This window comes from Gopherus evgoodei, chromosome 5 (assembly GCF_007399415.2).
Source record: "Gopherus evgoodei ecotype Sinaloan lineage chromosome 5, rGopEvg1_v1.p, whole genome shotgun sequence".
Classification (NCBI taxonomy): Eukaryota; Metazoa; Chordata; order Testudines; family Testudinidae; genus Gopherus; species Gopherus evgoodei.
Genome location: NC_044326.1, coordinates 80,227,881 through 80,252,689, shown reverse-complemented (window position 1 = coordinate 80,252,689; position 24,809 = coordinate 80,227,881). Strand labels below are relative to the sequence as shown.

Genomic DNA, 24,809 nt, shown 5'->3' with positions numbered 1-24,809 from the left:
TTCCCTGTCCCTACACACTGCAATCTGTGCATGTCCAACATGGAGCACAGGGTGCCCAATAAGGTTTTGCCTCAGGCAGAAGATAGTCTTGAGTTGCATCTGCCTAGAAGTGTTACCCAAGCAAGTTCTTGAAGGATGAAATTCACCCCACTGCAGAAGGCTCAATTGGGGACTTAAGTGATTACTGACCTTGTGCTAGTCTTCTGTACAAGGTCAAAATTAAGGGCTAGTCCAGACAATTTCCAGTTTTCAATTCAGCTTCCCTCTTTTGCCCATTTGAGCGCATGTGACTAAGATGACTAATCAACAAATAACTACAGGCCTGATCCAAAGTCCACTAAGTTAATGGAAAGATTATCGGAGTTCACAGAGAGAAAAAATGGGTTAATTTTGTCAAATATATTGTTCAAAGTAAATCACTGGAGCAGCTCTTATCTTCATACGCAGTCAGACAGACTGACAACAAGGTTTTCAAATGTGATATTGTTAGGCCTGAAGTCGAGTCCCCAACAATATGTTCTACACATCTGTCTAGTAATAGCATGATTACCAGGTTATTTAATGCAAACCACTAAATGGCACTCAGAACTTTTGATAACTACCAACTTGACTGTACTTAAGCAGAGATATACTGTAGCAATAAATCATTTAGTGCCTCTTGTAATGAAAATATGTTCCTTCCACAAAAATCAACCAATCTGCTATTCTTCTGACAAATTTTTCTCCCTTTGATGTGTGCTGCTGAATTTTATGTCCAGTAAGAGTTTCATGATATGTGGAGAAAAGGGTTTTTTTTATATAATGATTGAAAATAAAGAATAATGCAGTAAGAGACTCTCTTTTTTCCTTTGTAAATCCCAGAATCGTAGATGTTTGTTTTATTAATAAGGTCCTTTATTTTAGGTATCCTTCCTGCTAACACCTAATAATAGTATAGATTTATATTTCTTGATAAGAATCTGAATGATAACATTATGCAGAGTGTTCAGGGCGCACGTGTAGTCTCAGATACAATAGCGACACATACTCAGTGCTAATCTTCTAAAAATCAGGTAAGGAGAGTGTACTCACATTCAGGGGAACTGGTTTTACAAGACAAGCGGCAAAGTGATCCCAAATGTCTAGAGCTAGGATCAAGCCTATAGAATTTTACCAGTTATAGAAATCACTTCATTACAGCTTTGGCGATGACAAGCACAATATATTCCAGGAGTAAGTTTTGATTAGAAATCTACAACAGACAATTCAAAAGTGAAATAGGCAATGGACAGAATGTAACTAAAACCAAAGTTATTTAAAAAAATCCAATATGGTCTGTTTATTTCAGGGAAATTTTTTTTCTTGAGCTCCACAGAAGACTTGCAGTAATGAGTCACTCCAGATGGCAAATATTACATTCCTAATTAGAGAGCACAACCAGTACTTCATGTTTTTAGTGCTTTTAAACAACCTCAATAGTCATAAAAATTATGCTAATGTGTCTGTTAGGGAGGTGAAGAAAGAAGGACTCCTGACAGCTACAGTATGCATGTGGGTGAACAGCAGAAGCACCACTTCATGTAAATTTGCTTTCCCAGCTATAGCAGTCCCTGTTTCTAGAGAAATCCAAAAACTCTGACATTACAGTGAACCTAAAAGTAACAGAGGTAGTGAAATGGAGAATGCAATTCACAAACAATTAGTGTAGTGAAATTTGAGTATTATTTCATTAATTCAAAATGTGAATGTATATATATATTAGTATTTATGGAGAACTGCTACCCTGCTCCTTGGTTATAGTTAAGAGAATCTTTGATATGAGTGAAGTTGGGGCTCATTGATCCTATGTCCTTTTAATTCAGTCTGTTTAAAATCTACCTTCCAGACTCAAATGCAACTTGCTATTTACTATCATTTTCTATCTGAGTCACTACAGCACAATCACTTCTGTTGGTGCACCTATATTTATATTAAGTGGAAGGTCTGTGTCAAGTTGTCCCAAAAAAAGAGCAGATCTAGGTGGATTTGTTCCACTTGTGTCCTTTTGAGGCGCTATTAGGTTTTCAAGTGCCTATTAGCTACCATTACTGCAATTAGAGCTAAAGCAGACACACACCTATAATAACTTAGAAGTAGCAAGAAGGCATCTGTGTATACAGTTCTTTGTAAATCAGGCCTTTTTTTCATAGCCTTTGCCTTATACATAGAGGTCCAGATCCTGCAAACCCTCTGATGCCCTGATACAGCAAATCACACAAGCATGTACTTGACTTTGAGCACGAGTTGTTCCATTTAATTCAGTGGAATTACCCGTGTGCTAAAGGTGAAGTGAAGCACATGCACATTTCAATGGGTCTTCCCCACTTAGGGGAAGTTAGATCTGCCAGACATACACGTCAGGATTTGTCAAACACTTCAAGCCCAGAAATTACACTTTTCCTACCTACACATGCTTTTACTTAGCATAAAGACTCCTACTTTTTATTACACATAAAGGATCTAAATTCTAAGCCAAGTTTTTAGAAAACAGGTCCCTAAAATAATCCCTATTTAAGCCAGGGCCAGGGCCATGGCCAGGCATCAGCGAAGGAAGCAGGTGCTTGGGGTGGCCAATGGAAAGGGGCGACACATCCGGGTCTTCGGTGGCAGGTCCCTCAGTCCCTCTCTTCCTTTTTGAGCTGCCGCCAAAGTGCCGCCGAAAAGGAAGAGAGGGGGCGAAAGACCCGCCACTGAATTGCCGCTGCAGAATGAACCAGGCCGATTGAGCTACCGCCAAAGTGCCACCAATAGGTTTTATCTCTCTTTTTTTTTCTCCTCGCTTCACCGGTTGAGGTGGCAAAAAAGCTGGAGCCGGCCCTGATTTAGGCACATGTATAAGTAACCTGATTTTCAAAGTGCTGTTTGTGACAAATTGGCCACAATCTGTCTGTACCACTTCTGAATTGTGGTTAATTATGAAATTATTATATAAGGAAAACCTATATGGATCTGCCCTGAGTTAGCAGAGCTAGGTCATGTCTCTGCCAGGTTAAAAACAATGGGAAGTGATCAACACTCAATTATCTATTCAAAGTAAAACACCTTGGGACAATGACTTTGCTAAAGCTGGAAGAAGACCCCACTTCTACTTGTCTGAAGGGAAGGAGGTTTGAAAGCAGTGGAAAAACACCAAAAGGCAGAACAATAGAAGCGGGTTACCCCATCAGAAGTCTATAAAGAGAAACTCACAGGGGTGAGGAGGGGGATCTAGGAGAGAAAACATTAAAATAAAAAAAAACCATACACATGCTAAAAAGTTTACCAGGGGACATGCTGAATTCCAACCTAGGACTCTTGTAGGTTTTAGTCCCTCAAAACCAGCAACTTGGTTTTCCCCATAGTTACAAGTTCATCCATCTTAGATCCAGAACTAGAACAAAGGTTGTACAGATCAGCTATTGCTTTATACAGCTTGGACCTTTGTCTGCTGACTCCCTGTTACAAAATATGAGGCTTCAAAAGGCTGGGGTTTTGCATAATTGGAGATGGGGAATTTGCATTTTCTTCCTAGAAGTTCCCCAGGAAATCCACTTAACATTTATTGTCCTCAAGTCCATTCTTGCCTAGCACATTTTCAATACAGTCTTTTGAACTACCAGGCCTTACATCTGTTACATCTCCTGCCCCTTCCCTGGAGAGACAAGATGGGTGAGGTAATATCTTATTCGGCAAGAGAAAAGTGTTTGAGCCACACATAGCTCTTCTTCAGGTCTGGGAAAGGTAATCCCAGTATCACAGCAAAATGCAAGGTGGAACAGGTTGTTTTGCTGTGATGCTGGGATTACCTTTCCCAGACCTGAAGAAGAGCTCTGAGTGGCTCAAAAGCTCATCTCTCTCACCTTCTTCTTAGCATGTGTGCAACGTGCCTCAGGTGGCACATGACCAAGATTCATCACCAAATTTGGTCAGCAGGTAGGATTGGGCTGAGTACTGACGTGGAGCACAATATGAACACTGAAATTGGTCCAAAAAAAAAATATTACCTCATCCACCTTGTCTCTCTACCATCCTGGGACCAACGCAGCTACGCTTACACTGCATACATCTTCCCCCTTGAAAGGTTATATGCAATCACAGTTCACAATAATACATAAAATAAAGTTTTTCAAGGATATTGCAAAAACATGCCATATGTATCTCACTTGAAGTATCTCAAATAGACCTCAATGGGAGCTGATGGGTGCTCTGAACTTTGGAAAAATCAGACCACTCATTTATTGCCCCAGTTCAGGAAAACATTTATAATCATGTTGTAGAACTGATAAATGACATTGTTTTTAATTTATTGGTGTAAGTTCTGTTCACCATCCACACTACACTTGCCTACACTGTAACTTCTGTTCCATGTTGTAATTCGGACCCCATTTTGGAGCACTCACTCCATTTTGTAAAAGCTTCCTCCAACCTTCATTTTTGCAGGCCCTGCTGTAATCTTATTAGTTTAGTTTAGATGTGTGAATGAGGTATGTATGGATGATGGAATCAACCTCCAGCCCCAGCCTGTCCTGATGAGATAAAGTTCAAAAACCAACGGCTGAAGACCTAGACAACAGCCCTAAACAAAGTAAGAAGCACCCACCCTAAAAAGAAAAGGACAACAGAACAACAGAAGGAAGATCAAAGCCAGGTCCAAGGCTGAAAGTCACACCTGCAATTGATGGGTGATCAATCTAAACCCAGAGGCAGCGTGACACAGCAAGACCTATAGACTTTGAATCCAAACTAAAAGCCTATAAAAAAGAAGGGTGAGATGAGAGACTCTGGGTAACATTCTGCTGCCAACATGGAAGAACATCGGTGCCTGCCCAACAGAGATCCAGCTCAGCCTTGTGCCCAGCTTTCCTGGCCAGTTAGCTGCCACAAGCTACGAATCCAAGCTGCAAAATCAAGCCATAAACTTAAGGTATCTTCAGGACTGGTAACTATGCAGCAGCTGCAGAACACCTGATGAGTGTGTGTGTGTGTGTGTGTGTGTGTGTGTGTGTGTGTGTGTGTGTGTGTGTGTATATATGTATATAGGTAATAGGTATAATGTGTGTGTATAAGAATTAAGATATTAGTTATTAGTCATAAATTGTTATCATAATAAATGTGGCATCTTTGCCTTGTCCCCTTTAATAAGATCCTGATGGTTTTTACTGGTCTAATATAATTGGTACAACATTTTGGTGGAGAATAGCGAAAGGGGAATTATTGTTATTTTGCCTCACTTATTGTAAACCAATCTGTGTGCACACAACTGGCTCTACAGAGCACGGTTCTATTCTTGGTTAACCAAAACCTGCTGGCCCCCATGTGGGTAGCAGGAAAATAAAGAGCTCTTAAAATTGTTAACAAAATCTGCTGGCCTCTGCGTAGGTAGCAGAAAACATAAAATTGTTAACAAAACCTGCTGGCCTCCGTGTAGGTAGCAGAAAGAAAGAAAGAAAAATCAGGGGCAGCAAGAGGGTCCCAGGGGCCAGCAGTGCTGCTTGCTAAACAAAATTAAAAATGTTTAAGAAAAGGCAAGGGAAAACAGTCTCAAAGGGAGGAATGGAGTCAAAAGTAGCTTCTACCTCACCTTTTATTAAAGAAATAATGCCTTCTAAACAAATCCTGCAGAGATATGGGCACAGTCCTTAGACTGAACAAGCCCTTGCAAATATCTGCACCATTTTGGATCTAGAGGATAGCTTGGCCCAATATATCCTCATATGTAAACCCCCAAATGCAACAAAAAGAGACGCTGCAGGGATCTGGCTGCTGTGGAAGGCTTGTAATGACAGCTACCTCCACCTAACAGCCTGTAAAAAGAGAAAAAAAGGAAAATTTGAGACCCCAGAAGGGGCAGACTTTAGGGACCCCTCTGGAGAGTGGGAAGGGGGATATTTGGGTAGATTCCTCCTCCCAGGGCCAAAATGCCATTGCAACAGTAACAACAGTGCCTGCTTCTGCCTCAAACCTCCAGGCCATGGCAAGGTGGCTGGGGATTTTAAAATAAAAAAATCTAAAGTCACAATGAAATGAACCACCTAATTAGCATTTGTGCAGCCCCAAGTACCAAACACACTGTGGCAAAGACTGAGTAGGGTCTGCCATGTGGGAGCACTGTGCTAATTTGTTTCTAAGCTTCTATTTTTCAGGCTCTGAACCAGAACATCAGAAGAGCTGGTACCAGCTGAAGAGTTATAAAATACCATGGTTATAGTGTCGCGACAAAGTCTGTGTTCAGTGTTCTGTGTTGCATGTTCTGTGTCTGTCTCTAGTGGTGTCCTGTGCTAGCATTGGGTCCAGGAAAAAAAAAAAAAAAAAAGAAATACTACACTAGACAGGACAAATGTCTTTTCCTCTCTCTACTTCCCCCAAGTCCATCCAACTTAGCAATCACCACTTGTGTCCAAAAAACTTTGGCCCCCAGTGCATCAGGTTTATTTTTTGTTAGGTTCTCTAATAGTCATTTTGTTGTTAATGTTTGTTATTGATACATTTGTATTGTTAGTTACATTTGCTTATATTGTTAATTCCACACTTTCCTCTATGCACTCTGGTTCTACTCCCCCAAGCCCTAAAGGGTAGTTCTTGGGCCCCCATAACTTGTAAAACCTTGGCCCATAATTGTAAGGCCCCATCTTTCAGGTCCCCAGAAACCTCTTGAAAACAACTGTTAAAAATAGGGGATTCTGCAACATTTTAGCAACAAAATGTTAGTTTAAGTCCAAATCAGCTTAACCTTGCATGACAACTGTGGTCCTCCTACAAAATCTTATTTGTTGTGTGTGCTTAAGGAGGTCCTGAACTCAGTAACTTTTATTGTTTGATGGCTATTGCAGCATCAAACTTGGTCCTCATTTTATTTGTCAATGTACCCAATGATTGTAATGGTTTTATTGTATTCCCAATTATTATAACTATAATTGTTTTCATTTATGTGTAGGTTATATCAATTGTAATAGGTTTAGTTATATTCACCTAGTTATAATTATTTGGTTTGTTTGCAACAGATCACCTTGCCCTACAATGTCAACAACTACTGTAATGGTCATAAATCAAGGGGCAAAGTGTTGTAGAAGCAGCCCACCTGGTCAGCAGTTCTAAACATAATTTTTCATCCCCTCATTGTCCTATTAGTAACCCTAACTGTTATGTTGGTTCTGCCTTAAAACAATTACATAGAGTGTGACCCATTCAATGCCCCTGGATTGAAAGGTCAAAAGGGGGACAATGTAGAACTGATAAATGAAATTGGTTTTAATTTATTGGTGTAAGTTCTGTTCACCATCCATACTACACTTGCCTACACTATAACTTCTGTTCCATGTTGTAATTCGGACCCCATTTTGGAGCACTCACTCCATTTTGTAAAAGCTTCCTCCAACCTTCATTTTTGCAGGCCCTGCTGTAATCTTATTAGTTTAGTTTAGATGTGTGAATGAGGTATGTATGGATGATGGAATCAACCTCCAGCCCCAGCCTGTCCTGATGAGATAAAGTTCAAATACCAACGGCTGAAGACCTAGACAACAGCCCTAAACAAAGTAAGAAGCATCCACCCTAAAAAGAAAAGGACAACAGAACAACAGAAGGAAGATCAAAGCTAGGTCCAAGGCTGAAAGTCACACCTGCAATTGATGGGTGATCAATCTAAACCCAGAGGCAGCGTGACACAGCAAGACCTATAGACTTTGAATCCAAACTAAAAGCCTATAAAAAGAAGGATGAGATGAGAGACTCTGGGTAACATTCTGCTGCCAACATGGAAGAACATCGGTGCCTGCCCAACAGAGATCCAGTTCAGCCTTGTGCCCAGCTTTCCTGGCCAGTTAGCTGCCACAAGCTACGAACCCAAGCTGCAAAATCAAGCCATGAACTTAAGGTATCTTCAGGACTGGTAACTATGCAGCAGCTGCAGAACTCCTGATGAATGTGGATGTGTGTGTGTGTGTGTGTGTATAGGTATTAGGTATAATGTGTGTGTGTGTGTGTGTGTGTGTGTGTGTGTAGGTATTAGGTATAATGTGAGTGTGTGTGTGTGTGTGTGTGTGTGTGTGTGTGTAGGTAATAGGTATAATGTGTGTGTGTATAAGAATTAAGATATTAGTTATTAGTCATAAATTGTTATCATAATAAATGTGGCATCTTTGCCTTGTCCCCTTTAATAAGATCCTGATGGCTTTACTGGTCTAATATAATTGGTATAACAATGTTTGACTTTAAATTGTCTGATTTTAAATCAATGAGATTTAGACATCCAAGTACTTTTGACAATCCCACTAGGTGCCTACCAGTATCCTTAAATGCCTAAATAACTTTAAAAGTCTGGCCATAGGAACCTAATGTTAAGCACCCATGTTTTTAAAAATGGACCTAAAGTTAAGTGATGCTGCAGTACTCACCATGTTTTTTGATTGTTTTACTGTATGCTGTTTTCATATGCACTCATCAAATGTAAATAAGAATACATCATGCCTTAAATTCATAAAAGTAATGAACATTTTTTTAAGTTTGAGAGACATTTTGAAAGAGAGGCTCATTTCTGAATACTATTTCTGGAGTATCGTTTTTGTCATGCAAATCTGAAAATAAGCAGACTTAAGGTCAGGTTTTAATAATTTTGTTCAGTATAAATAAGCCATGAAGAACAATCTGAGGCAATGGATGCCTATTTTCAGATTTATGTTTAGCATTCTCAATGAACCACAGTCTATAAAAATCCATCTTTCATGTCAGGAAAGAATTTGATAAAAAAAATCACATTAAAAAAAATTAGAAAGTTGCTCCTTCATCTCTCCCCTTCTTTCTTCCTACTGTTCCATTTCCTTCTTGTTTTTAAATTATTTTATCTTTTCTGATCTCAATACCTTCTTATGTGTTTAATTATCAAAAGTAAGGCACATAAAGTTCCAATAAGTTGTAATTAGAAAAACTATATCATGTGATATGAGAGACTAGACAACACACATTTCAAACATTAATTACTAAATGCTCACAGTGAACTTCTGGCAATGTATGGCATTGAAAATCTCCTACAAAAATTATTGAATAAATCTGAAGAAACTGCAGTCAGCCTACAGATAATCCACATGCAAAAGAAAAGGATAAACTCAGTCAATTCATTACAAATTATTCATTCAACTCTGAATTTAATCAAACTCTTCAGTTAAAATGCATTTTAGAAATTCTCAGTGGTCTTTCACACTTCAAAATCTAACAGGCAACAAGCAGTTATCTAGTAAATGAACCTTTGAAATAGATAGAGAGTGGGGAAATACAGAATACATGGATCAAGGCACTTCTGAATCCAAAACCAAAAGTATATCATACTGTAGATAATGTATGTGCAATATAACACATGCTATTGGATTGTGTTTATTGGTACGGTTTGTATATTTATACCAGCCTCTGTTACAGCCGCAACTTTGCCAAGAATGCATCAAGTGCTACTGGCTACAAGCCACTCCACATCCCACCTCAGCAGGTCCCTATGCTACAGTTTGTGAGGCCCAGCATGAGATGAAAGAATTTTCCTTCCACTTGATTAGGATTACCAGAGAACAACAGTGAAAAAACAGGACAGGGGGTGGAAGATAATAGGTGCCTATATAAGAAAAAGTCCCAAAAAGCAGGATTGTCAGTTTAAAAGCAGGACATCTGGTCACCCTATATTTGATGCATCTTTTGGGCTAGAATCTCATTGCAGGCAGTGAGTAGTGCAAGATTATCTATATAAGAAGATTCCAGGTTTGTCACTCTGAAACCTAGAATGTCTGTTGAGTCATTGTTAAGCCATGGAAACAGCTACAAGCGACAAGCATGGCCGAGAGCTCTTTTTGTTTAGAATATCACCAGGTTCAATCATCACTGGGATCTGTGGTCTGTTATTGTCCAGTTTTTACGTGCCCAAGTAATTTTGACTTTACAAATTACAACTGACTGACAACATCGGCTTCCAGCTACAGTAAGGCATGCACACATGCCATGCAAGAGTCCTAGACCATTTAGATTTTGGTGGTAATTCAACCAACTCCCACCCTTACTCTCCAGCTAATTTGCATGCAGTAATTTTGTTGATTGTATAAAAAGACTGCACAGATTATTTGACCCAACTTCCACAGTTCTTACAGTAAAAGGGACAGGAGTACTTGTGGCACCTTAGAGACTAACAAATTTATTTGAACATAAGCTTTCGTGGGCGACAGCCCACTTCTTCAGTACAAGCTTTCACCCAGTAGTTTCATAAAGGACAGAGATAAAACTATATCTTATTTTTTCTTCACTTTGTGTGAAATACAAGGTCAAAAAACAGCTACTCTGACTACCCTCAAAGCCATCCACCAACCATCATAAATATAAATTCCTACAAAAAAAGTTAACATACCAAAATCTCCTTAGAACACTTGATTTTGCTGCTTGAAATAGAACTCCCAATAGAATTAGTTTGGCAGATGTGTTCTTTTACAGAATCTCTCAAGGTCCAAAGGAAACCAAAGTGGGGGAAAGGAATGAAGTGTATCAAGGACCTATGGAAACATTAATCTGAGGACGTCAGAGGTAGTACACTGGAAGGAGCATGTGGACTAGCAGCCCTCTTCTCAGGAGTAGCACATACTCCCCTGTAGAGCTCTACATCTGCTAGATGGCATGTAGGGCAATGGCCAGGCCCTGGCCTAGGCCTATCTCTGTGGGCAGTGTGTGCCTTCAGCAGCATTGGACAGCTGCACCCATGCTCCACGGCCCAAGCACCCAAGTTATGGCTGTATCCTGCACGGATGCATTAAACAGGGAAAGGAACTCCGTATCCTCTTTCCTCACAGTGCACCTCTGTTAGAGTTGCCGCAAATGGTCTTGAATCTAACCACGAAGACTTGAATACATAAAATTCTGTTATCCATGAATTCACCACCTCTGAAGTGCTCTGACATTCCCTGTATCTACTCAGAGGAGCAAAGCACAGTTAGAATTTTCAACTAAGTTACAAGGGAATGGGATTTATCCATGAAACAGAAAGGTGGAACAAGTGGTTAAGTAACTAGACCAGCACAGACCCTCCTGGAATTTCCCTGGTCAACTGGACTCCTGGGTGGAAAGCCTTGTGCTATGTATTTTACTTAACCTAATGCAATGCATTATCTCGAGATTGCATGCTGGAATTATCCATGAGTCTAACCTGTCAGCACTGATTGCTCCAACGAAACCAAAACTAAAATGGAAAACTGAGAGCACTGAGCTTTATACCTACTCCTTGAATTGGAAGGCACCCCGAAGGGTCTTCGAGTCCAGCCCCCTGCCTTCACTAGCAGGTTGAAGAGAACAAAAGCAGCAATTAGTTCTACCTTTTCAGGGTTCCCTAGTATTTGTTGAATTAAGAAGCATAGGGGAAAAAATTCCTATTCTCACTATTTAATTCTTCTCAGTATCCTAGAATAGATCACAAGAGACATTTTATGCCAACGTTGTGACAATCACTTGGTAACACCGTTGGTTTCTGAATAAACCATGAGACTATACTGTAGCTGTTAAGCTTTCCACATTATGCAGCATGCTTCAAATTTAATGTAAAAATTTTAAATGCGCTCTACTACTTTGCAAAGGCTTTAGTTAGGTCAGCATCAGCAATTTAAAAAAAAAAATCTGTCAGAGCTGGCACCAAGCTAAGCTCCTTCTCTCCTCATTCCTAAGAGGCCTGTTGGAAAACCCTTTTCACAAATAAATCACTGTGAAGAGCCAGATCAGGCCTTGGAAAGCAGGGTGGGTGCCCCCGTAGTGACGTTACAGAACAAGAGCAATGTGAGAGGAGAAGGAAAGAGCAGCAGATAGGAAAGGATGAGGTGGAAGGAACGAGCAGCACTGGGCAGAGATGGAAGATTGGAAGAAAGCTAAGAAGAGAGATTGGAAGAAAAAACTTATTTTATTTTAAATGTGTCCATAAGATTATGAACAGTATCCAAATATCCAGCCACAACATTCAAGTTTTAGAAGAGACTCACAAGCTCAGCTTTATAACAGAAATAATTTATTTGTTTGACATTTATGCTAACTATATAACAGGGCATCCATCTCAGGCTCTAGACACCTCTGACAACCACGCAGAAATACAATTAATATATAACAGATCTTAACAATGGGCCCACTGAGAGGGCTACCCTATCAGCAACATGGATGTAACAAACACTACCAACCAAACTATCAGAGTTGCCTATTCACCCATCTACTAATTCCCAATAGTCCAGGAAGAAAAGATTGGATTTGTAATGTGCCCTGAAACTCATGCTACTCCAGATCCAGGGGGAAGTTCCAAAAGCTAAGATTCCTAATGGAGAATACCCTGGTAGATACCTTTTCTCTTTCACAGACAGAACTTCATCTCAGAGGCCTTCACTGACTGCAAATGTGGCAGCATCTCATGAAGAGAGAAATTGTCTCTGAGACAGGTATGTCTCAAGCTATCGAGAGCTTTACGGCCCCAAACCATCATTTAAAAAAAAAAAAAGCAACAAAATGAAGAAAAACAGTGATCTCTTGGTGACTGATGAAAATCAGATATCCACATGGATATTGTGATGGGTTGGATCACAGAAAACCCCTTGGGAACTACCAACTGATGTGCTGAGACTACTTCTAACTCATTTTCCCTGCCAGCTTAGCACTTCAGTGCCCTGCCTGGTATGAGCCAGACATGCTTGCCTGCTGCAAACCCAGACCCAGGTCTGAACCACATCCTCCAACAGCTGCAGGCTTAACTGAAAACAGCTTAAGAAGTGTTCCTGTCTCTAACACTTGGATGCCCAGCTCCCAACATGGTCTAATCCCCAAATAAATTCATTTTAGCCTGTATAAAGCTTATACAAGATAAACTAATAAATTGTTCACCCTCTATAACACTGATAGAGAGATATGCACAGCTGTTCCTCCCCGCCAAAGTATTAATACATACTCTGGGTTAATTAATAAGTAAAAAGTGATTTTATTAAATATAAAAAGTAGGATTTAAGTTATCATAAACAGATAGCTAAGGGTTAATGTCTCTTTCACCTGGAAAGGGGTAACAAATAACACCTGACCCTCTGATTTTCCAATCAGGAAACAAGACTTTTTCAAATCTGGGTGGAGGGAAGTTTTGGGTGTGAGTCCTTTGTTCTTGATCTGTTCTCTTTCTGGGCTCTGAGAGTGACCACAGGAATCTCCAGGCTTTCTAATCTTCTGTTTCCAAGTTGTAAGTACAAGGATAGTAAGACAATAGGTTTATATTGGTTTTTTGTATTTACATGTGTGTAGTTGCTGGAATGTGTTAAATTGTATTCTTTTTGGATAAGGCTGTTCATTCATTTTTTCCTTTAAGCAATTGACCCTGTATATTGTCACCTTGATTACAGAGACAACTTTATGTCTTTTTCTTTCTTTTTATATAAAGCTTTCTTTTTAAGACCTGTGGATTTTTTTTTAGTGGGGGTGTCATAAACAGATAGCTAAGGGTTAATGTCTCTTTCACCTGAAGCACCTGACCAGAGGACCAATCAGGAAACCAGATTTTTTCAACTTTGGGTGGAGGGAATTTTGTGTCTGAGTCTTTGTTTTCTGTCTGCCTGCTTTCTCTGAGCTTTGGAGAAGTAGTTTCTGTTTTCTAATCTTCTGTTTCTAAGTGTAAGGACAAAGAGATCGGATAGTAAGTTATATGGTTTCTTTTCTTTGGTATTTGCATGAATATAAGTGCTGGAGTGCTTTGATTTGTATTCTTTTTGAATAAGGCTGTTTATTCATATTTCTTCTAAGCAATTGACCCTGTATTTTGTCACCTTAATACAGAGAGACCATTTGTATGTATTTTCTTTCTTTTTGAGACCTGTTGGAGTTTTCTTTTCTGGGAAATTTCAGGGAAATTGAGTCTGTACTCACCAGGGAATTGGTGGGAGGAAGAAATCAGGGGGAGATCTGTGTGTGTTGGATTTGCTAGCCTGATTTTGCATTCCCTCTGGGTGAAGAGGAAAGTGCTTTTGTCTCCAGGACTGGGAACTGAGAGGGGGAGTCACTCTGTTTGGATTCACAGAGCTTGTGTCTGTGTATCTCTCCAGGAGCACCTGGAGGGGGGAAGGGAAAAAGGATTATTTCCCTTTGTTGTGAGACTCAAGGGATTTGGGTCTTGGGGTCCCCAGGGAAGGTTTTTCAGGGGGACCAGAGTGCCCCAAAACACTCTAATTTTTTGGGTGGTGGCAGCAAGTACCAGGTCCAAGCTGGTAACTAAGCTTGGAGGTTTTCATGCTAACCCCCATATTTTGGACGCTAAGGTCCAAATCTGGGATTAAGTTATGACATGGTGTGCAGCGGTTACGGGATAGACAAAATCCAGAAGCCAGTAGGAATATTATATTTTTCTTTTCTCTGCTAAGGGCTTTTTAGCAGAGAGAAACAGTTTGGTTTTAAAAGGGAACCAGAGAGAATTTTTTTTTCTGCTCTCTCTGGCAGTTTGTGGCTTGCATCTTAAGCAAGAAACCATTAAGGTGCTATTAAGAGTCTTTTGTCACACAATAGCACTCCCATTGAGAGTCATTACCAGCACTATATACATGCAAATAAAGCGGTTTTTCAGGTTTACTTAACATTGAAGATTAGCTAAAGGCTCTGTTGCTAGGCAGACTCCAGGAGGCAACAGAGCCTGCAGTTCAGAATATAACCACCGGAGGGCACCCCAACACAAGAAAACCGAAACCATGACTTCTAAGGCAAAAATTGAGCCGAAGAACAAATCAAAGAAGCTGAACACAGGCGACAACTGGAAATAAAACAAAAAGAGATGGAGATGAAAGAAAGAGAAGAACAAATCAAAAAGGCAGCACACAAAAGAAAACTAGAAGAAGAAGAGGTGGCTCACCGAAGGAAACAAGCAGAGGAAGAGTTGGCCCACAGAAGGAAGCACGAAGAAGAAGAGGCGGCCCACCGCCGAGACATGGAAAAACAACAAAAAGAAAATGAAGAGAAGGAAAAACAGAGAAAACATGAACTGGACTTGGCAAAAGCTGGGCTGCATGTGCCAGCCAACCCTAACAACCCGGCGCCAATTATTGCTCCACAGCACAGGAAATTTCCCACCTACAAGGCAGGGGATGACACCGAGGCCTTCTTGGAAAATTTTGAAAGAGCCTGTCTTGGGTACAGCATCCCCGAAGACCAGTACATGGTAGAATTGAGGTCACAGCTCAGTGGACCTTTAGCAGAGGTGGCAGCTGAAATGCCTAAGCAGCAAATGAATGACTATAAAACTTTTTCAAACCAAGGCCAGATACAGAATGGGGATAACCCCAGATCATGCCCGTCGGCGCTTCAGAACCCAAAAGTGGAAACCAGAGGTGTCATTTCCCAAACACACCTACTACGTTGCAAAAAACTATGAGGCCTGGATAACAAGACACAATGTTCAAACCTTGGAAGAACTGCACCTCCTCATACAAATGGAGCAGTTCTTGGATGGTGTTCCTGAAGACATTACACGGTACACACAAGATGGAAAACCCAAAGATCTCGCTGAGGCGGGGGAGATTGGAGCCAAATGGATGGAAGTGGCAGAAAGCAAGAAAGCTACTGTCAAGGGGAATGAATACCCCAGGGGGCACACCGACCATAAACCCTACAACCGAGGACAGCCTAAGACCCCACATACAACCCAAGTAAAGCCACAGACGCCCTACTCTTCCACCTCACCAGTCTCCAGTAACTCACCTCGGCCCAGTGACCCATCAGATGGAAGATGCTTTAAGTGTAATGAACTGGGACATATCAAGGCCAACTGTCCAAAGAACACCATGCGAGTGCAATTCATTACACCACCATCACATCAAAGATCCCCAGGCCCGGATGCCTCTCAAATACCCTTGGAGCGAAGGTAAAATTTGAGAGTGGGCGGAAAGAAGGTTACTGCGTGGAGAGACACGGGGACACAAGTGTCAGCTATCCACCAATCCTTCGTTGACCCCAAATTCATCAACCCAAAGGCCAAAGTTACAATTTACCCCTTCATGTCACAAGCTGTAGACTTGCCTACAGCTGAATTGCCTGTCCAGTACAAAGGCTGGTCAGGAATGTGGACTTTTGCAGTCTATGACAATTATCCTATCCCCATGCTACTGGGGGAAGACTTGGCCAACCAGGTGAGGCGGGTCAAGAGAGTGGGAATGGTTACACGTAGCCAAACCAGGCAAGCTTCCAGACCTATTCCTGTTCCTGAGCCGTCCACAGAGGCCCCGTCTGTGTTACCAGAGACCCAGACAGAGGTAGTGGACCCGGATTCCAGGCCAACCACTGAAACAGCCACAGCACCTCCAGTCCCAGGCCCAGAACTGGAACAGCAACCAGCACCAGCAATTGCAACCCCATCTTCAAACTCAACGCCAGAGGCCGCCAGCGAGCCAGAACTGGCAGAAACAACAGACAGCCATACCCAAAAGGCTCAGCCAGAGCCTGAAATACCCTCAGGTGCACCAGCGGAGAGCGGTTCACCAGCAATGGAAACATCCCCATAACCTACATCGCTTCCAGAGGGACCAAGCCCAAGTCCACAGTCTGAGGAAGAACTGGTGACCCCAGCCTCAAGGGAACAGTTCCAGACTGAGCAGGAAGCAGATGACAGCCTTCAGAAAGCTTGGGTGGCGGCACGGAGCACCCCACTGCCTCTCAGCTCTTCTAATCGATCCCAGTTTGTTATAGACCAAGGACTTTTATACAAGGAAATTCTTTCTGGTGGACACCAGAAAGAATGGCAGCTGCAAAAACAGTTGGTGGTTCCAACTAAGTATGGGGGGAAGCTCTTAAGCTTAGCTCATGATCATCCCAGTGGCCATGCTGGGGTGAACAGAACCAAGGACCGGTTGGGGAAGTCCTTCCACTGGGAGGGGATGGGCAAGGACGTTGCCAAGTATGTCCGGTCTTGTGAGGTATGCCAAAGAGTGGGAAAGCCTCAAGACCAGGTCAAGGCCCGTCTCCAGGCACTCCCCATAATTGAGGTCCCATTTCAGCGAGTAGCTGTGGATATTCTGGGTCCTTTCCCAAAAAAGACACCCAGAGGAAAGCAGTACGTACTGACTTTAGAGGACTTTGCTACCCGATGGCCGGAAGCAGTAGCTCTAGGCAACACCAGGGCTAACACTGTGTGCCTGGCCCTAACAGACATCTTTGCCAGGGTAGGTTGGCCCTCCGACATCCTTACAGATTCAGGGTCTAATTTCCTGGCAGGGACCATGGAAAACCTGTGGGAAACTCATGGGGTGAATCACTTGGTTGCCACCCCGTACCACCATCAAACCAATGGCCTGGTGGAAAGGTTCAATGGAACTTTGGGGGCCATGATACGAAAATTCATCAACGAATTCTCCAATAATTGGGACCTAGTGTTGCAGCAGTTGCTGTTTGCCTACAGGGCTGTACCACATCTCAGTTTAGGGTTTTCACCATTTGAACTTGTGTATGGTCACGAGGTTAAGGGACCATTACAGTTGGTGAAGCAGCAATGGGAGGGGTTTACGCCTTCTCCAGGAACTAACATTCTGGACTTTGTAAGCAACCTACAAAGCACCCTCCGACACTCTTTAGCCCTTGCTAGAGAGAACCTAAAGGATGCTCAAGAAGAGCAAAAGGCCTGGTATGACAGACATGCCAGAGAATGTTCCTTCAAGGTAGGAGACCAGGTTATGGTCTTGAAGGCGCAACAGGCCCATAAGATGGAAGCATCATGGGAAGGGCCATTCACGGTCCAAGAGCGCCTGGGAACTGTGAACTACCTCATAGCATTTCCCAATTCCTCACTAAAGCCTAAAGTGTACCATGTTAATTCTCTCAAGCCTTTCTATTCCAGAGACTTACAGGTTTGTAAGTTTACAGTCCAGGGAAATGAGGCTGAGTGGCCTGACGGTGTCTACTACGACGGGAAAAAAGACGGTGGCGTGGAAGAGGTGAACCTCTCAACCACCCTGGAACGTCTGCAGCGGCGACAAATCAAGGAGCTGTGCACTAGCTTCGCCCCATTGTTCTCAGCCACCCCAGGACGGACTGAACGGGCATACCACTCCATTGATACAGTTAATGCTCACCCAATCAGAACCCCACCCTACCGGGTGTCTCCTCATGCCCAAGCTGCTATAGAAAGGGAGATCCAGAACATGCTACAGATGGGTATAATCCGCTCATCTACCAGTGCATGGGCATCTCCAGTGGTTCTGGTACCCAAACCATAGCTTTTGCGTGGACTACCGTAAGCTAAATGCGGTAACTCGTCCAGACAACTATCCTATGCCACGCACCGATGAGCTATTGGAGAAGTTGGGACGTGCCCAGTTCATCTCTACAATAGACTTAACCAAGGGGTACTGGCAAGTACCGCTAGATGAACCTGCCAAGGAGAGGTCAGCATTCGTCACCCATGCGGGGGTGTATGAATTCAATGTCCTTCCTTTCGGCCTTCGAAATGCACCCGCCACCTTCCAGAGGCTGGTAGATGGTCTACTAGCTGGACTGGGAGAATTTGCAGTTGCCTACCTCGATGATGTGGCCATTTTTTCAGACTCCTGGCCCGAACACCTACTACACCTGGAAAAGGTCTTTGAGCGCATCAGGCAGGCCGGACTAACTGTTAAGGCCAAAAAGTGTCAAATAGGCCAAAACAGAGTGACTTACCTGGGGCACCAGGTGGGTCGAGGAACCATAAACCCCCTACAGGCCAAGGTGGATGCTATCCAAAAGTGGCCTGTCCCAAGGTCAAAGAAACAGGTCCAATCCTTCTTAGGCTTGGCCGGATACTACAGGTGATTTGTACCACACTACAGCCAAATCGCTGCCCCACTGACCGACCTGACCAAAAAGACCCAGCCAAATGCAGTTAAGTGGACTGATGAGTGTCAAAAGGCCTTTACCCAACTTAAGGCAACGCTCATGTCTGACCCTGTGCTCAGGGCCCCGGATTTTGACAAACCATTCCTAGTAACCACGGATGCATCTGAGCGTGGTATAGGAGCAGTGCTCATGCAGGAAGCAAGAGATCACAACTTCCATCCTGTCGTGTTTCTCAGCAAGAAACTGTCTGAGAGGGAAAGTCACTGGTCAGTCAGTGAAAAGGAATGCTATGCCATTGTGTACGCCCTGGAAAAGCTACGCCCATATGTTTGGGGACGGCGGTTCCAACTACAAACTGACCATGCTGCACTAAAGTGGCTTCATACTGCCAAGGGGAACAACAAGAAACTTCTTCGTTGGAGTTTAGCTCTCCAAGATTTTGATTTTCAAATTCAACACATCACAGGAGCTTCTAACAAAGTTGCTGATGCACTCTCCCGTGAGAGTTTCCCAGATTTCAGTAGTTAAAAAGTGTTCTTAAAATGTAAAAGTCTGTTAGTTATATACTTAGTAGTATATGTAAAGGTGCATGTGTTGTAGTAATCTGTTTATTTTAAAGTTCTAGAAGGAAATCGCCGCCAGTGAGCTTCCCCACTGTCTGCAATTTGGGGGGCGTGTCATAAACAGATAGCTAAGGGTTAATGTCTCTTTCACCTGAAGCACCTGACCAGAGGACCAATCAGGAAACCAGATTTTTTCAACTTTGGGTGGAGGGAATTTTGTGTCTGAGTCTTTGTTTTCTGTCTGCCTGCTTTCTCTGAGCTTTGGAGAAGTAGTTTCTGTTTTCTAATCTTCTGTTTCTAAGTGTAAGGACAAAGAGATCGGATAGTAAGTTATATGGTTTCTTTTCTTTGGTATTTGCATGAATATAAGTGCTGGAGTGCTTTGATTTGTATTCTTTTTGAATAAGGCTGTTCATTCATATTTCTTCTAAGCAATTGACCCTGTATTTTGTCACCTTAATACAGAGAGACCATTTGTATGTATTTTCTTTCTTCTTATATAAAGCTTTCTTTTTGAGACCTGTTGGAGTTTTCTTTTCTGGGAAATTTCAGGGAAATTGAGTCTGTACTCACCAGGGAATTGGTGGGAGGAAGAAATCAGGGGGAGATCTGTGTGTGTTGGATTTGCTAGCCTGATTTGGGAACGGAGAGGGGGAGTCACTCTGTTTGGATTCACAGAGCTTGTGTCTGTGTATCTCTCCAGGAGCACCTGGAGGGGGGAAGGGAAAAAGGATTATTTCCCTTTGTTGTGAGACTCAAGGGATTTGGATCTTGGGGTCCCCAGGGAAGGTTTTTCAGGGGGACCAGAGTGCCCCAAAACACTCTAATTTTTTGGGTGGTGGCAGCAAGTACCAGGTCCAAGCTGGTAACTAAGCTTGGAGGTTTTCACGCTAACCCCCATATTTTGGACGCTAAGGTCCAAATCTGGGACTAAGTTATGACAGGGGGCTCAAGGGGATTGAGTCTGCAGCTCACCAGGGAATTGGTGGGAGGAAGAAGACGGGGGGAAGGGAAAATCTCTTTGTGTTAGATTTACTAAGCCTGACTTTGCATACCCTCTGGGTGAGGGGAGAGAAAGATTGATCTCTCGGTACTTGTGTTTCAAGGACTTGAAGCAGGGAATCTCCTAGAGTACCCAGGGCGGGGAAATCTGGGAGGAGGTAAAGAGGGGAAAGGGAAGTTGAGTATTTCCCTTTGTGGTGAGACTCAGGGCATCTGAGTCTTGGGGTTCCCCAGGAAAGGTTTTGGGAGACCAGAGTGAGCCAGACACTGGAATTCTGGCTGGTGGCAGCGATATCAGATCCAAGCTGGTAATTAAGTTTAGAGGTTTCATGCTAGCTTCTCATGTTCTGAACTCTAAGGTTCAGATCTGAGTAGGAGAGTTAAGTGGTTCCAGGTGATAACAGACAGAACAAAGTGAATTACCCAGCAAAATAAAACAAAACATGCAAGTCTAAACCTAATCGCTTTCTTACTGTATTACAGATGAAATCTGACCCTCAGAGATGTTCCAGTAAGCTTCTATCACAGAATGGACACCTTCCTAGTCTGGTCACAATCCTTTCCCTGGTACAGCCCTGTTCCAGCTCAGGTGGTAGCTAGGGGATTTCTCATGATTGCAGCCCCCTTTGTTCTGTTCCACCCACTTATATATCTTTTGCATAGGGCGGGAATCCTGTGTCCCTCTCTAGGTTCCCACCCCTCTTTCTAAATAGAAAAGCACCAGGTTAAAGATGGATTCCAGTTCAGGTGACATGATCACATAATTGTAAGACTCCAAGCCCTTATTCCTCCCAGCCTGACTCACAGGAAGGCCTGCAAGCAAACAGAGCCATCCACAGTTAATTGTCCTGCTTGATGGAAGCCATCAAGAATCCAAACCACCATTAATGGCCCACACTTTGCATAATTACAGTAAGCTCTCAGAGTTATATTTCATATTTCTAGTTTCAGATACAAGAGTGATACATTTATACAAATAGGATGACCACACTCAGTAGATTATAAACTTTGTAATGATACCTTACAAGAGACCTTCTGCATGAAGTATATTCCAGTTACATTATATTCACACTCATTAGCATATTTTCATAAAATCATATAGAGTGCAACATCAGCTATTATTAGCTCTGCTTTCTACCTTTGATACCATTGGCCATGAGGTGTTGATGACTCATTTGGGAATCACTGTGCGCAATGTTGGGGTTACTTGAGTTTTGTGCACTTTGCAGGGTGTTCTTTTTTCAATGCTTTTCATCAAAGGATCCAAACCCACTTCAAACATTAATGAATAAAGCTTCACAAGACTCACATGAGGTAGACAAGTTGTATTTCCATTTTACTGAAGGGAAAACTGGGATATAAGTTCAAATGGCTTGTCTAGCTCACCTAGCAACGCTCTGGAAGAGCCAGAAGCAGACCCCAGAATTCCTGGCTCCCATCCCTGCACTTAAATCATTAGCCTATATATCCTTTCAACCTGGCACTATCATCTTGTATAATAGTATTAGTATTCATGAAAAAGAACTGTGGTTATAATTTTTACTACAAGTTTTTGAGGTCACAAATACATCGCTCTTGGCTGGGAAATTCACAGCCTTGGGTTCTTCAATACAATATAAATTCTAATGATTCAACCCCATGAGAAGTGAAAAGATTCCAAGCATGATCAATATTGCATTTCAGGTCTATTTTTTGTTTTAATGAGAAAATCCCAAGGGATCTTATATAGTCTATTCTCTCCTGCTTTTTAGACAAATACACAGGAAGAACAAAAACACTCCTACTTTGATGTGAACTTCTCTAACTGAATGCCACTAATGAACTAGTGAAAATTACAGAGTGGATTGACATCTTAGGTAAATTCATCCTATGCTGACTCAAAGCATGGAGCAAACAGGGTGCACCACATTCAATACATTCTAAAATAGGATTTTTTTAAACACTTAGGTGCTGGACTCCAGCTAGCCAATCTCAGGCGTCTTTCTACCTCCCTCCTTAAATTGAAATGCCTCCATGATAAGCTTCTTGTTCATATTTGGTTTTAACAAAGCCATAATTGGTCATATTTTAGATAAGTATATCATAGTGCAATATGAGTTGATCCAGCCCAACCTAAAGTGTAAAAACTAAGGCCTCCTCATGGGGAGGGGGAAATCTTACTTTATGCTTCTACTTTTATTTTCCATAGAATACAATGACTTTATCAAAATACTTTGAGTTATAGGACCCAATTCTCATTTACACTAAGATCCCTTTAAACCATTCTGTCAATGTAAAACAGACATAATGTATATCCAATTTAGGACCCTTTTAAGATACCAGGATGGCGTAAATAACCCTTAGTGTAAATGTGAATTAGATACATCATAGCATTTGTGTATAATAGTCTTCAGTATCATATTTGGAATGAGGACAAAATAAATAAGCTGTCATACAGGTATCTGACAGGAATGCGTCTTAAGTGACTTTGACATGTTTAATATTTAGCTCTCTCATGACAATTTAAAAATCATACCCTCTTTCCTCCATCAAGCTAAGAGTTATAAAAATGACTGACAATGATCGGTTTCTAAATAAGATCCTTTCTTTCAAGGGGCATGGACCTCTAAAACTCATGAGGGATGGTAGTAATATGTTTGCTTTTCCCTCAGGTGAAATTCCCAAGGAGGAACTTTAATCCTGTTTATGGGAAGGTGGAGTGAATGAACAACACATGAATGTACAAAGGCACCTAGACACTGGCGATAACAGAATGGAAAGGACAGAAGCTGGGAAATGTCTCTTGGAAAGAATGTAATGAAGGTACAGACAGACAGCACCATCCTTCTTACTAGCATGCTGGTCCCTGCAGACAACACAACAGTCCATTTCAGAAGCCCAAAGCAACACAAAATGACCTAATTAGAACCAAGGTGACAGCCCTGAAAGTCTCGCAACAAATTAAGAGAGAGAGAAGTACAACAGTTTTTAAATAGTATATAAAACCTATATTCAGCTGTATAGGCAGACCCAGTGGAATGGTTTGAATATTAGCTATGGGAAAAATTAATTCCCCTCACTCCTGTCCTCCACAACTCATTAACTAGAATAGCAGCAGCTGCCATTCTGTATCTTTGTTTTCTGCAGGATCTCTGCAGCATCACCCTCTACCCCTCAAGCCTGCTCTCAGATCCCCCTTATGCACTGGCCTGTTTGAGGCCAGCAGGAAGACTTCCTCTGCAGTGTACAGAAAGTGCAGAACCTTCTCCTTCCCAGTGCCTGTGCTTCCATAGTTACTGCACGACCCAGTGCAAGATAACTGCATGGTTTGAATGCACCAGAAATCCCATGTAAGGCCCTCCTAAGCCCTGGTGAATTTCACCCTTTGTTAGTTAGCATCTTGTGGAATCAAAAGTCTTCTCAGAATTTTGGAAGTCTGTGTTGTTAACATAGTACTGGAACCTTTGCTTTCCTAAGAAAGCAGCATTAGTTCAGTCACAGAGCATATAGTGAGCTAGATTCTTTTCCCACTTTCTTCTGGTCTATGTTTGAAGCAAGTGAAATGAAGCCAATGGAATTACACTAGTGTAAAACAAGCTTAAATCAGAGGAGATCGAGCCCAGTGAATATAATCTTTGTACTTCTATATCAATTAAGTATATAACTATCTAACCTGGAAGTTAAGACCAGTGTATATAATCCTTTGTACTTCTATATCAATTAAGTATATAACTATCTAACCTGAAAATTAAACACTGCATACATACAACATAGCTGAGTTCATATTGCTAAGCTGCTGCACCCATAGTCATTAATGGCCCTTGCCAACAATACCAGGTTCCTAGGTGTGAATAGTTTTGTTATAGTCATCCAAACCTATAAAATAAACCAGAGAAGAAGGAAGTAATAAGCAACTCAAATGCAGGCAACCTCCTCAAATACTTCCTACCCTGTTATGCTGCGATTGCAAGAATTTATAACTAGAGCTGGGCAAAAGTTTTTGTGCAATTTTTTTTTCTTTCAGATAAAAATGCAGATTCAGCAACACCGAAACATTTGTAAGTTTGTATCTACTTCACCAAACTGTTCTTTAAAAAACAAACAAAAAAACAAAAAACAAACCAAAAAAAAAACCCAAACAGTCTTTCAATTTGGCATATTCAAAATGAAGTGTTTTGAATTTTATTTGAAGTGGTTTTGGTGGTGTCAAAGTTTCCTTTAATTTTATTAACAACCAATAAAAGGCTGGTTTAAACTTATCAAACTCAAAACTGAATATTTCAATTTTATCAAAACAAAAATATTTTGCTGTACCTGAAACATATTATTTTGTTTTTTGGAATTGCCAGTGAACTGAAACTCATTCACCAAGCTCTATGTATAATGCTGTTAATATCACAGTACTTTAATATAGTTATATCAGATCTGACACTATTACAGTTGAAAGTGTTATATTAT

The 24,809-nt window shown here is 41.7% G+C and overlaps 1 long non-coding RNA gene across 1 annotated transcript in view; it reads left to right on the top strand.

Annotated features, from left to right (window-relative positions):
- Window positions 1–24,809, top strand: part of LOC115652123 — a 114,433-nt gene that overhangs the window by 80,439 nt on the left and 9,185 nt on the right. Inside the window, exon 2 of the long non-coding RNA XR_004000554.1 lies at window positions 23,024–23,174. This is a non-coding gene — a long non-coding RNA (uncharacterized LOC115652123). The remainder of the gene's footprint in view (window positions 1–23,023; window positions 23,175–24,809) is intronic.